The sequence below is a fragment of the Schistocerca nitens genome, chromosome 8 (genome assembly GCF_023898315.1).
Source record: "Schistocerca nitens isolate TAMUIC-IGC-003100 chromosome 8, iqSchNite1.1, whole genome shotgun sequence".
NCBI lineage: Eukaryota > Metazoa > Arthropoda > Insecta > Orthoptera > Acrididae > Schistocerca > Schistocerca nitens.
The window spans coordinates 19872264-19884344 of NC_064621.1; the positions used below are offsets into that span (position 1 = coordinate 19872264).

The 12081-nt window shown below is 44.6% G+C and overlaps 1 protein-coding gene across 1 annotated transcript in view; it reads right to left on the minus strand.

Moving 5' to 3' along the window:
* The window catches only part of LOC126198440 (AP-2 complex subunit alpha), a 363223-nt gene that overhangs the window by 114665 nt on the left and 236477 nt on the right, over positions 1 to 12081 (minus strand). The window lies entirely within an intron of this gene.

Below are 12081 nucleotides of genomic sequence, written 5' to 3' on the forward strand. Positions count from 1 at the left end.
AAAAAAGAAACACAACTACTGAAGTTCAACACTTTGGGGACACCAACCACTCTGAAGAATATTTGGCCTAGGAAACCACTCATTAACATTGTTATGTAAAGCATTTCTGGCACGTGTGTAATTGATGTATCTCTAAGAGAGTAATACGTATTAAAAGAATTACCCAGCTTCAAGATTTATTTTTGTATTTACTTTAGTTCTTTGACTGATTACAAATTTTTAAATAATGATGACAGGAACTATAATCATCCTCCAAAGGAAAAGAAGATAGAAAATGTGATGGTAAGGCAGATAATTCAGAAAATTTCTGAAACCAAAATTTTAGACACTTTTTTTTTCTTTACTTTTGAGCCTCAATGATATGTGAGAGAAAATTTAGTGTGCTAGTAAGGCAGATTGATCCATAATATTCTATGTATGCTATGGAATTGTAAACTGTAAATGCTACATTTTACAAATTAATTTCCCCTCAAAGATATGGAAGGTCAGGACTTGTGCATCTGTTTTTATTTTTTGCTGAAATAATGGTTATCTGTTGCTATAAGGCCAATATGTTAGAGAGTTTACACCATCTTAAGAAAACGCCCAACAAAATAAGGCAGCATGGAGAAACTAAACAGAAGAAAAAAGAAAAACAGGACTTACCATAATTTCAGAAGGGTTGCAATGACTAAGAGTAGGCTAAAGTGAAGAACAACAAGAACATATTACAGAAGATGACAAATTATGCAACATATAATCAGACAAACCACAATATTGCTACAGGAATGAAACAGAAAAGAATGGACACATTTTGTAAAAATGTGACTCAAATCGTGCAAGAATTTCAATTTGGAACTTGGAGCATTCCATTATTATTCAGTGAAAGAACATAGCCTGCATTAAAATGTCATGAAAATGGATGGAACTCATTTGCACTACGGCACAAAGAAATTCCAGAGTGATACTGTAGACCTGTGCTGTATGTGTAGCAAAGTCAGACTGTTTCCAGAATGAATTTTCACCCTGCACCAGAGTGTGTGCTGAACTGAAACTAACTGGCAAATTAAAACTGTGTGATGGACTACGAGTTCTCTAGCAGGGACCTGTGCCTTTTGGGGGCAAGTGCTCAGCTGACAGAGTTATCTAAGCACAACTCACAGATCACCAGTACCTGATCCCTTAGCACCTCAAACACCATAGACATCTACAATGTACCTTGCAAGACTAGCATTCCTTGAAAAACTGATAGCTGTTTAGAGGCTGTGGCTAAAGCATGCGTCCACAATATCTATTCCCACAAGGTACACGAGATAAGTTTTGTGAAGTTTGGAAGGTAGGAGATGAGGTACTGGCTGAAATAAAGCTGTGAGTTACTATCTTCCATGAAGTTTCAAGTTTCAGTCAGATTGCTAGCATAATAACATGTCGTGTCATCAGAAATATTTGTTTATATGGTAAACCAGAATCAACATTATTTCTATAAGTTAAACAGTATCTACACAATATTTTTTTTATGATTTTTATACAAAAAGTACACAATTTACTATTTTAAATTTTAAACAGTCACCTTGCTTTTCAGTGCACAGAAAAAGTATTCCATTGGCAATATGGTTGAATGAGCTATTTGACAGCAAATTATGCTATATTATGAACAATAGAAGGATATACAAACTTGCAAAAACGTCACAGTAAACTGTTGCACAAGCTTTCCAATACCCTTATAAAAATGGATTTTGGTTGAGCAGCAAACCACAAATACACTATTTATTTCATTTCTTCACTGGGGTTTACTCACGGCCTCTTAAATCACCTGTAGATGGACCAAGCAGTAGGAAATTCGACAGTGCATTTGGTATAAGATGAGGGTGCTCCAATACCTTGACAAAATATTCTTAACTGTGAGCAGAATTGGTGGTGATATATGGATGCATACCATAATGCAAAAATAAATATATATATATATTTCGTATGGCTAATAGAATACAGCAGTAAGTAAGTAGTAACACAAACAATGTATAGAAACAATGAATGGTCAATGTTACAGGCAACAAACAATTATTAGATCTAAAAAAGGAAGTAAAACACAAAATACACAAAAATACATAGAAATTATAGTAATAGGTTTTTCAGAAGGAGAAGAGTAGACCAGACTCATGGTTGTATGTCCAAGTCCTTCAGCCAGCCAGAAGCATCTCCCTCCAGGAGGTGCAGCTCCTGCATTGTGCCAGGGAATCTCCTCGTAGGGCAGTCCATTGCGATATGATGTAGAGTTTGTGGATTCCCACAGTCGCAGTTGGGTGAGTCAGTCTGTTCCCATTTGTGCTTCCAGTAATTACATCTACCATAGCCTGTTCGGATACGATTTAAAGTTGTCCAAGATTTTCTGGGAAGACCGAAGCCCTCGGGCCGTACGGTTGGGTCCGAGACTAAGTTAAGGTGATCAGGGTTAGACATATCCCATTCCCGACGCCAGGCTTCGTCGATATCATAATTGTCCTTGATCAGCTGTTGCCCTAATCTCCATGATTGCTTACGGGACTTGAGCCTGTGGCTGGGATTCTTGCAGTCTTCGTGTAAGGGTAGGTCACGGTTGTTAGCGCACTTTTGCCATTCCCTTTTCAGTGCAGATCTTCGCCTTAGATGAGGTGGGCCTATGTTAGCCAGTACCGGGAGCCATTGGTGGGGCATTGGTTTAATAGTGCCAGGGTGTTGCTAATCCATGCTCTAACATTTCACAGTGAACAATCAATATACATCACCAGTGATGATTTGTTTAATAACATTTCGTCTTTATTAGCCCAATAGTCCAGTAGCTGCTGACAGTTTCTCGCACTATTGTGTCTGTGCTCTTGCTAATGTGAGTTTGTTTGCCTCTTTTTCAACATTCACTGTGTGATCATTCAAACACAGGTCAGGGCCTACTTCAATGTCGCCATCAGCAGTGGATTTAAGTGGACACCATGCTCTTTTCTTCTCCTTCACACTTGTTGGGCCACTTTTCAATTGTTCAATCCACTGGTAAACACCAAATCATAATAGAAAATTACACCTTCAGACCACAAGAAATGCATTCATGGGCACAAAACAAGTCGCCGCAATGGCGGGGAGGGGGAGACCTCAAATGGAATACAGAGATTGAGTGAGAAATTATTTTTTCTGCTGATGGTGTCACTGTTTGTGTGTGGCTCTTACAGAGTGTGTGTGTGTGTGTGTGTGTGTGTGTGTGTGTGTGTGTGTGTGTGGGCTGGTATTCAGTTGACAGCGGCATTGCTAAACTAAATGCTTTTCATGCTTCATAATATAGGTCCCCGTGTTATCACAGTCATTTTTAATATTGAGCACAAAAATCTGTATGTCTCAAATGAACTGCACACTGATCACATTAGCTTATGTTACTTACACCTGCAGAACCTGGCAAAAGTACTGTGGGTATTTGCAGATGTCCCCACTTGCAAAAATTGCTTCACTACCAATTTGCTGACCCTACCATAGGCTCTCCAATGAAAAAGTAACTACAGAGGCTATAATCAAGGAGCTGCTATCGCTAGATAGTGCAGAAATTAAAATGTGCTCCAAACTACCACACTTTCACTGCGATGTTAATGGTAGATCACACTAAAAGGTACATCTAATGTCACAACTTTTTAATGGTTGGTTGGTTTAAAGAGGGGAGAAGGGACTAAACTACGAGGTCATTGGTCCCTTGTTCCTAATAAAACAATGCCACAAGTGTGAGAAGAAAACGGACGAAACATATAACACAAAACGGAGAGAAAGGAAAAGCCACAAGAACAAAAGGAAGGCAACAAACACTAAAAGGAACAAAAGAGGACAAGAAAACAGAGACACTAGAAACAGGAAACAGAAGAGAGTAAAACATGAAAGCAGATTACAGCGGCTGGCCAGCAACGAGAATAAAAAGGGAACGCCAGCCACTCTGCAACACATTAAAACATCCACCCTGAAAGCACTAGGGTAGAGGGACAAAGGACATGCGCTAAAACCTACATAGAAGTATAAAACCCACTCTCATGGATAAAACGTAAAACTAAAGCTGCTGTGGAGGCATCGTCATCCAACACCAAAGGCAGCGTGCTGCAAAAGTTAAAAGTCTGCTGCAGAGTGGCTAAAAGTGGGCAGTCCAGCAAGAGGTGGACTACTGTTATTTGTGAGCCACAGCGACACAGATGTGGGGCCTCGCTACGGAGTAGGTAACCATGCGTTAGCCACGTATGGCTAATGCAGAGCCAGCAGAGAACAACTGATTCCCTGCGAGAGGCCCGCACGGAAGACTTCCACACATTCATAGTCTCCTTAATGACACGCAGTTTGCTGTGTGTGCTATTATGCCATTCTGCCTCCCAAAGCCGGAAAACCCTGCAGTATAAGACAGAATGCAGGTCAGCTTCAGAGTTGTCTATCACCAGAAACGGTTTCTACATCACCTGTTTGGCCAGCCTGTCCACAAGTTCGTTGCCTGCGATTCCGACGTGTCCTGGGGTCCACACAAACACCACGGAACAGCGGGACTGTTCCAGGGTAAAGATGGACCCCTGAATGGACGCTAGCAGAGGGTGGCGAGGGTAGCACTGGTTGATAGTTTGTGGGCTCCTCACTGAGTCAGTACATAAGAGAAATCCTGCACCAGGGCATGAGCGGATGTACTCAAGAGCATGAGATATGGCAGTCAGCTCTGCAGTGAAAACTCTGCAGCCAACTGGCAAGGAGTGCTGCTCAATATGTCCTCCATGAACATATGCGAAGCCTATGTAACCATCAGCCACTGAGCCATTGGTGTAAACCACTTCAGAGCCCCGGAACATGTCAAGAATTGAGAGGAAGTGACAGCAGAGAGTGGCAGGGTTAACTGAGTCTTTAGGGCCATGCAAAAGGTCCAGACGAAGCTGCAGCTGAGGCATACACCATGGAGGCATAAATGAACAGACTGCAAATAGAGGTGATAAAGGGAAGGATTCCAGTTTGGAGAAAAGGGACCGCACGCGAACCGCAATCGTTAGCCCCTGATCTGGGCTGCCGATGCGAGAGATGGACTGCCATGGGCGGGAAAAGGACACGGTAATTCGGATGCTCAGGGGAACTATGAATGTGTGCTGTGTAACTGATGACCAGTTGCGCATTTCTGATCTGCAGTGGAGGGACACCAGCCCCCACCAAGATGCTGGTCACCAGACTCTTCCTAAAAGCTCCTGTCGCTAATCACACCCCGCAGTGGTACACAGGGTTGAGTAGATGCAATGATGAAGGTGCTGCCAAACCATAGTCGATTTGGGATTGGAAAATGGCTCTATAGAGCGGCAGCAGCTTACAGCAATCTGCACCCCAATTGGTGTTGCTCAGCTAACGGAGGGCACTGAGGTGCTACCAGCTCTTCTGCTAACGCTAACGAAGATGAGGGAGCCAAGTCAATCGAGCATCGAAAACCAGTCCTAGGAAATGATATGTCTCCACTTTAGTGAGTGGATTGTCCTGAAGGTAAAATAAGGGTTCCGGATGAATGGTACAACACCGACAGAAGTGCACGACCCACAACTTTGTGGCTGAAAACTGGAAGCCGTGGGCTAGAGTCCATGACTGCGCCTTGTGGATGGCTCCCTGAAGGCACTGCTCAGCAAGAACAGTACTGGAGCAGCAGTACTAAATGCAGAAGTCATCTGCATACAGAGAAGGTGAGACCTGAGGGCCCAACAGCTGCTGCTAGACCATTAATGGCCACTAAAAGCAGAGACACACTCAATACTGAGCCCTGTGGGACTCCATTCTCCTGGATATGGATCCAACCACGGGAGTCACCAACTTGGGCACAGAAAGTACGGAGCAACAGGAAGTTTTGGATAAAAATTGGGAGTGGTCCCCGGAGACCCCACTCGTACAATGTGGTAAGGATATGATGTCACAAAGTCGTGTCGTATGCTTCACATATGTCAAAAAAGACAGCAATCAAGTGTTGTCATCTGGAAAAGGTTGTTTGGATGGCAGATTCAATGGACACAAGATTATCAGTGGTAGAGCAACCCTGGTGGAAGCCACACTGACACGGAGCCAGCAAGCCACGTGACTCCAGGACCCAACCCAACAAAGAACATTGGTGAGGCTGATGGGATGATAGCTATCCACATCAAGTGGGTTTTTACCGGGTTTGAGCAACGGAATGGTGGTGCTCTACTGCCACTGCGATGGAAGCACACCATCACAACAGAGCCGGTTGAAGGTGACAAGAAGATGTCGCTTGTAGTCACACGAGAGATGTTTAATCATCTGGCTGTGGATCCGATCAGGCGCAGGAGCTGTGTCGGGGCAATGTGCAAGGGCACTGAGGAGCTCCCACTCTGTAAATGGGGCGTTATAGGATTCACTGCAGCATGTAGCGAATGAAAGGACGTTCCCTTCCAGCCGCCGTTAGTGTGCGAAAGGCCGGAGGGGTAATTCTCCGACGCAGAGGCTCGAGCAAAGTGCTCAGCTAAGTGCTCGGCAATCGGGTTTGCTTCGGTACATAGCTCACCATTTATGGTAACACCGGGGACGGCTGTTGGTGCCTGGTACCCAAGAAGATGTTTGATCTTTGCCCATACTTGGAAAGGTGATGTGTGGCACCCAATGGTGGAGACTTATCTCTCCCAACACTCCTCCTTCTGTTGTTTGATAAGGTAGCGAACACAGGCACGGAGACATTTAAAGGCTGTGAGGTGCTCCAGGGAAGGGTGCCACTTATGCCGCCGTAGAGCTTGCCGACGCTCCTTAATTGCATCAGCGACTTCCGGAGACAACTGAGGGATTGCCTTACACCTCTGGCACCCTAAAGAGCGAGGAATCGCATTTTCTGATACAGAAACAATTGTGCTAGTCACCTGCTCAACCATCACATTGATGTTACTGTGTGGGGGAGATTCAGTGGTGACAGCAGAGGTGAAAGTTCCCCAGTCCGCCTCGTTCAAAGCCCGTCTGGGCAGGCGCCCGCGTGCCTGACACTGGGGCAGCGACTGGAAGATGGGGAAGTGGTCACTACCACATAGGTCGTCATGTGCTCTCCAGTGGATAGATGGGAGAAGTTGTGGGCTGCAAATTGATAAATCTATGGCCGAGTAACTACCACGAGCCACACTGAAATGTGTGGCGGCCCCTGTATTTAAGAGGCATAGATACAATTGCAACAGTAAAGTTTCGACACCTCTGCCTTGGCTAGTAAGCGTGGTACACCCCACAACAGGTTATGGGCATTAAAATCTCACAAAAGTATGAAAGGTTTAGAGAGTTGATCAATCAGTGCAGCTAACACATTCAGGGGTACTGCACCATCTAGAGGAAGATGTACATTGTAGACAGTTATTTCCTGCGTTGTCCTTGTTCCGACAGCCACAGCTTCAAGAGGGGTTTGAAGGGGCACATGTTCACTACAGACAGTTTAGAACATAAACGCAAACTCAACCTGACAGTCTATTATAGTCACTACGGTTCCTGTAATATTCCTTATAGCTGCAGAGGGCAGGGGTCCGCATTTTGCTGGGAATCAGGAAATGCAGATAGCAGGTGTAAACAGTTGCTGTAGCTCAGCCAAGCAGTTGAAAAAACCACCGCAATTTCACCGGAGGATGACATCGTGAGACTGGGTAGGCATGGAACATTCGATGAGGCAGTTTATGCCTCAGGGTCACCTGCTGCCACCAATTTATTGCCTGAGCAATCTATATCCATTGTGTCCGAGGATCTGGCGAGATCTAGGTCCTCAGCGGACGCCAAAATCACCACACTATCCACAGCCGCAGAGGCGGTTGGTGCCACTGCAATTTCCTTGGTCTTAGGGGGATTTCTTTTTGGATTTCTCTCGCTGCTCCTTGGGTTTCCCTGGCTGGGAGGACTTCACTGGCTCAGTCTGGGGGACTGAGGATGAGCGTGAAGCCTTACGACCAGCTGCTTTTGAACTCTTTAGCCACTGGTGGGTGTCTTCTTTACCACTAGCAGAAACCTGGGAAGGGAGTGACCCAAGGAACCCCTTCCTACTGAGAGAAGCCGAAGAAGACTTACACTTCTCTGGCTTAGAAGTGGGGATGCACGTCCTCGATGGTTGGGAGGGGGGGGGGGGTGGGGTTGGTTGCTCCCTGAGGTAGAGGTGCAGGAGCAACAGGGAGGGAAATGCCCCCACCATCAAGGGGGCAGGTGTAGTCTTCTGGCTCTGAGAGGTGACCTGAGTTGGCAGAGCTGATGGTGCCAGAATTGTTGTAGCGGCGGCATAAGACGATGTCATACACACAGGATGCAGGCATTCAAATTTTCTTTTAACCTCAGTGTAGGTCAGTCAGTCCAGGGTCTTGTACTCCATGATTTTCCTTTCTTTCTGGTGAATCCTGCAGTCAGGCAAAAAAGGTGAACGGTGCTCTCTGCAGTTGACACAGATGGGAGGCAGGGCACATGGAGTATTGGGATGTGATGGGCATCCACAATCTCAGCATGTGATGCTGGAAGTACAGCTGGAAGACATATGGCCGAACTTCCAGCACTTAAAGCACCGTATCGGGGAAGGGCTACAGGGCTTTTCATCACACCGGTAGACGATCACCTTGACCTTCTCAGGCAATGTATCACCCTCAAAGGCCAAGATGAAGGCACCGATGGCGACCTGATTATCCTTCAGACCCCGGTGGACACGCCAGATGAAATGTACACCATGTCGCTGTAAATTGGCATGCAGCTCATCGTCACACTGCAAAAGAAAGTCTCTGTGAAATATGATACCCTGCACCATATTTAAGCTCTTATGGGGCATGATGATTACAGAAACATCCACTAGCTTGTCACACGCAAGTAACTCCCGTGACTGGGCAGAGGATGCTGTTTTGATCAAGACTGACCCAGATCTCATTTTGACAAGCCCTCCACCTCCCCAAACCTGTCCTCTAAATGCTCAACAAAAAACTGAGGATTCATCATCATGAAAGATTCCCCATCAGCTCTCGAACATCCAAGGTACCGGGGCGAATAAGACCTGCTGCCATCCTTGGCCTGACGTTCCTCTCATGGTGTGGCCAGGAAGGGGAACGATTTGGGGTCGTACTTCTGCGCACTGAATTGAGCTCATGATCGCTTAGAGACTGCTGGTGTTTCACCACCAGCAAGAGATGATGGACTACACTTCATTGTGTGTCATCCACCCTGATGCCACCACTGCTACCAGGGGCCCTCCCCACGGGTGCTACCCAGCCGCAGCAAAGGCCACCTGGCAGGATTGCCAGTGTTGGGAGTCCCGATGCCCCAAGGGGATGGGCATCTACCCCTTGGCATATGTGGGGAGTTAATGGCGCAGGCATCAGCAGAGCGATCCCTGTGTGATCAGGGGGCTACAACCAACAGGTTACATGGCGACCCCACCACAACGGACTGGCTACCAGGCTGGATATCGGGTGCGAAGATGTCCATGGTCATCGTTGACGCAGGAATCGACACTGCATAGCGCATGGTGGAAAGCACACCCAGGAAGGTGTCCTCACCCAAGAGACTGAGGATGGGCGGGACTGCAATGCGATGACAAGAAAGTGGGCTAAAGATCTCAATGTACGATGGACACAATGCACCCTTTCCCAATAGGTCTGCTCTTCTGGAAAATTTTGAAGAATGGAATCAAATCCTACAGGGGACTATCACATAAAGGCCAAAACATGTGAAACTCCTTTTAATCATATTGTATGACAGGCAGGAATACCTCGGGCCTATTCTAACCTGCGGATGCACAGGAGGAGGGGGGGGGGGGCAACTTTTTGAATACCACTGTGCAGGCAATTTGGCATCTGTTGCGAGAAGAGCAGGATATGGCAGAATTCTTTCAGCTTGTTAATGACTCATTTGGCATACTGATTTCTTGTAGAATAGTTGACAAAAAGGCATTGGTGAGAGCTTGTGGAACCAACGAGCAGGTCCAGGAAATGATCTTCAATTAAATGTATTTTTGCTAAAAGAAATTCAGGTTGGCAACAGAATGCAACTATTTTCATTACAGGAAGGGCTGTTAACACTGATTAAGTCTTTGTCTTTCATTTTGATCCCCCGTCACTCAGTATTAAGTAGATTTTAACAGGATGTCTAAACGAGGATTGCCTCCAAACTTTGTTTTTGCAAATTACAGGTATAGGTCATTTTAATCAACAGACTCCTCTGAGAGGAGTGAAATATCACTTGTGTTTGTTGCTCCCATGAAAGAATGCTCCTAAGATTCCACTGTCAAACATTTAATCTGTCGGACTGGAAGATGAACAACAGCAATTCATATCATCGACTTTGGTTTGTGGTATTTCGCTGGTATGTCTCGAGCAATGGCAAAGCTGGACGGGGAAGCTGCGACACAGAACATGTTTTGGTTGTGATACTGCTGCACTATTTGCTGTGACTGAAGATAAGATATTTAATGTTCAGCAGATGGCTTATGTTCAGCAGATGGCTTCAACTATCTGGCATGTTATGTTGCACATTGTACTGCAAAATGTACCACCACACTGGGAACATCTTCAAATGAATTACTTTCTCTCCTACAATATTTTTTCAGAATAGGATGGATAAAATCTGTAGCGTGAGATAGTTTATCAGCACCATTTGACAAGTGGGTGCGACGAATAGCACTCCTCGGCAGTTGAAGGGATCTAAACAGTTAAGTTATTGCAACAAACTATGCATAAATAATAAATTGTGTGTGGTAAGTAGCCTTGTTTGTGGCAGTGCAGTAGAGCTTCTCACCCCTCAGCCACAGTTCAGCATCAACACTGACTTTCCAACAGCCAATAGCAGGATGTTTTCCTTTGGGCCCAAACTTATAGAATAACCATGAGTGTGATCATGTTTACTTCCCAAGACTGCAAAGTGAAGTCCCAGACAACACTTAATCCTGCCACAAATAAAGAGAACAGTGCCATCTAGTGGGTTGTGAGTGCACCAACCTGTACTATCAACCTTAAGGATGGGAGGAAGGAGCATTAGTTTTGACCGTTCTGCTGAACAAGGTCATTACAGATGAAGCACAATCTCCAGCTAGGAAAAGGTAAAGGACACCTGCTGTGTCACTTCAAAGGAACCATTTTGGCATTTACCTTAAAACATACATCTATAGGGCCAGAAATGGATTTGAACTGTTGTACTCCCAAATACGAGTTTACCTAACCATTGCACCACCTCATTCTGTCTACCAATTAACAAGAAGCAGAATGTAAGCGCAGATACTCATTGACTAACTCTTGTACAAATTTTATTTAGTAATTACCAATACACACTTCTTTAACAATAACCTGCAACTCTGCCCAGGTGAAGCCAGATAATGCAGTTAATGAAATTATTCTGGAATCCCCACAAAATATTTGTCTACAGCTGCCATAAAAATCTGTTAGACTAAAGATTTTATTCACCCATAAATTTGTTTCAATGCATAAATTGGCGAAAATCAGATGGTGCTGAATCTGACCATTAGTGAGGACGTTCAAACGACATTTACTTCCAATCCTTCGGTTTGACCTTTGCCAAAGCAACTTTTGAGAGCATTTGTATAGGCCTGATGAAATTTTTTGTAATTTCCAGCTAAATAAACATTGCTTCAGTAAATTCAGAGACAACATTTGTAAGTAATGTATGAAATTATAGTTTGTTTCATGCTTTACGTCAATTTTCTGGTCTTTTGAAAATTTATTATCTGATCAAGAGGAAACCCTGGTTGTGAGTACAATTCCCATGAAGCTGATGATGATAAAGGTAAGTTTCTTATATTTACGTGAATAGTGCATTGTCCTTTGGTTGTAAATTTTGCTTAGTGGAGAAAGGATCACTATCTGTCAAATCTGATTTGTCAAAGGATGACGAATTGGTGATAGATTGAAAATTGAGGAACATGTTTGCCTCTGTCTGCGAAGTCACCTGCATCCCTCTTTCCAATTATCCATTTTCCTTTCCCACGAAGAATATCAGTGAGAACGAAGGCTAAAAGTCAGATTTGGTTCACTGTAATTCTTATTTGTGCAATTATCTTCACAAAGTGAGAACTGTCTTGAGGCCAGCAAACAAGTATAAACAGCTTGATTGCCTGTTCTACAGTTACATCTACATGATTGCTCT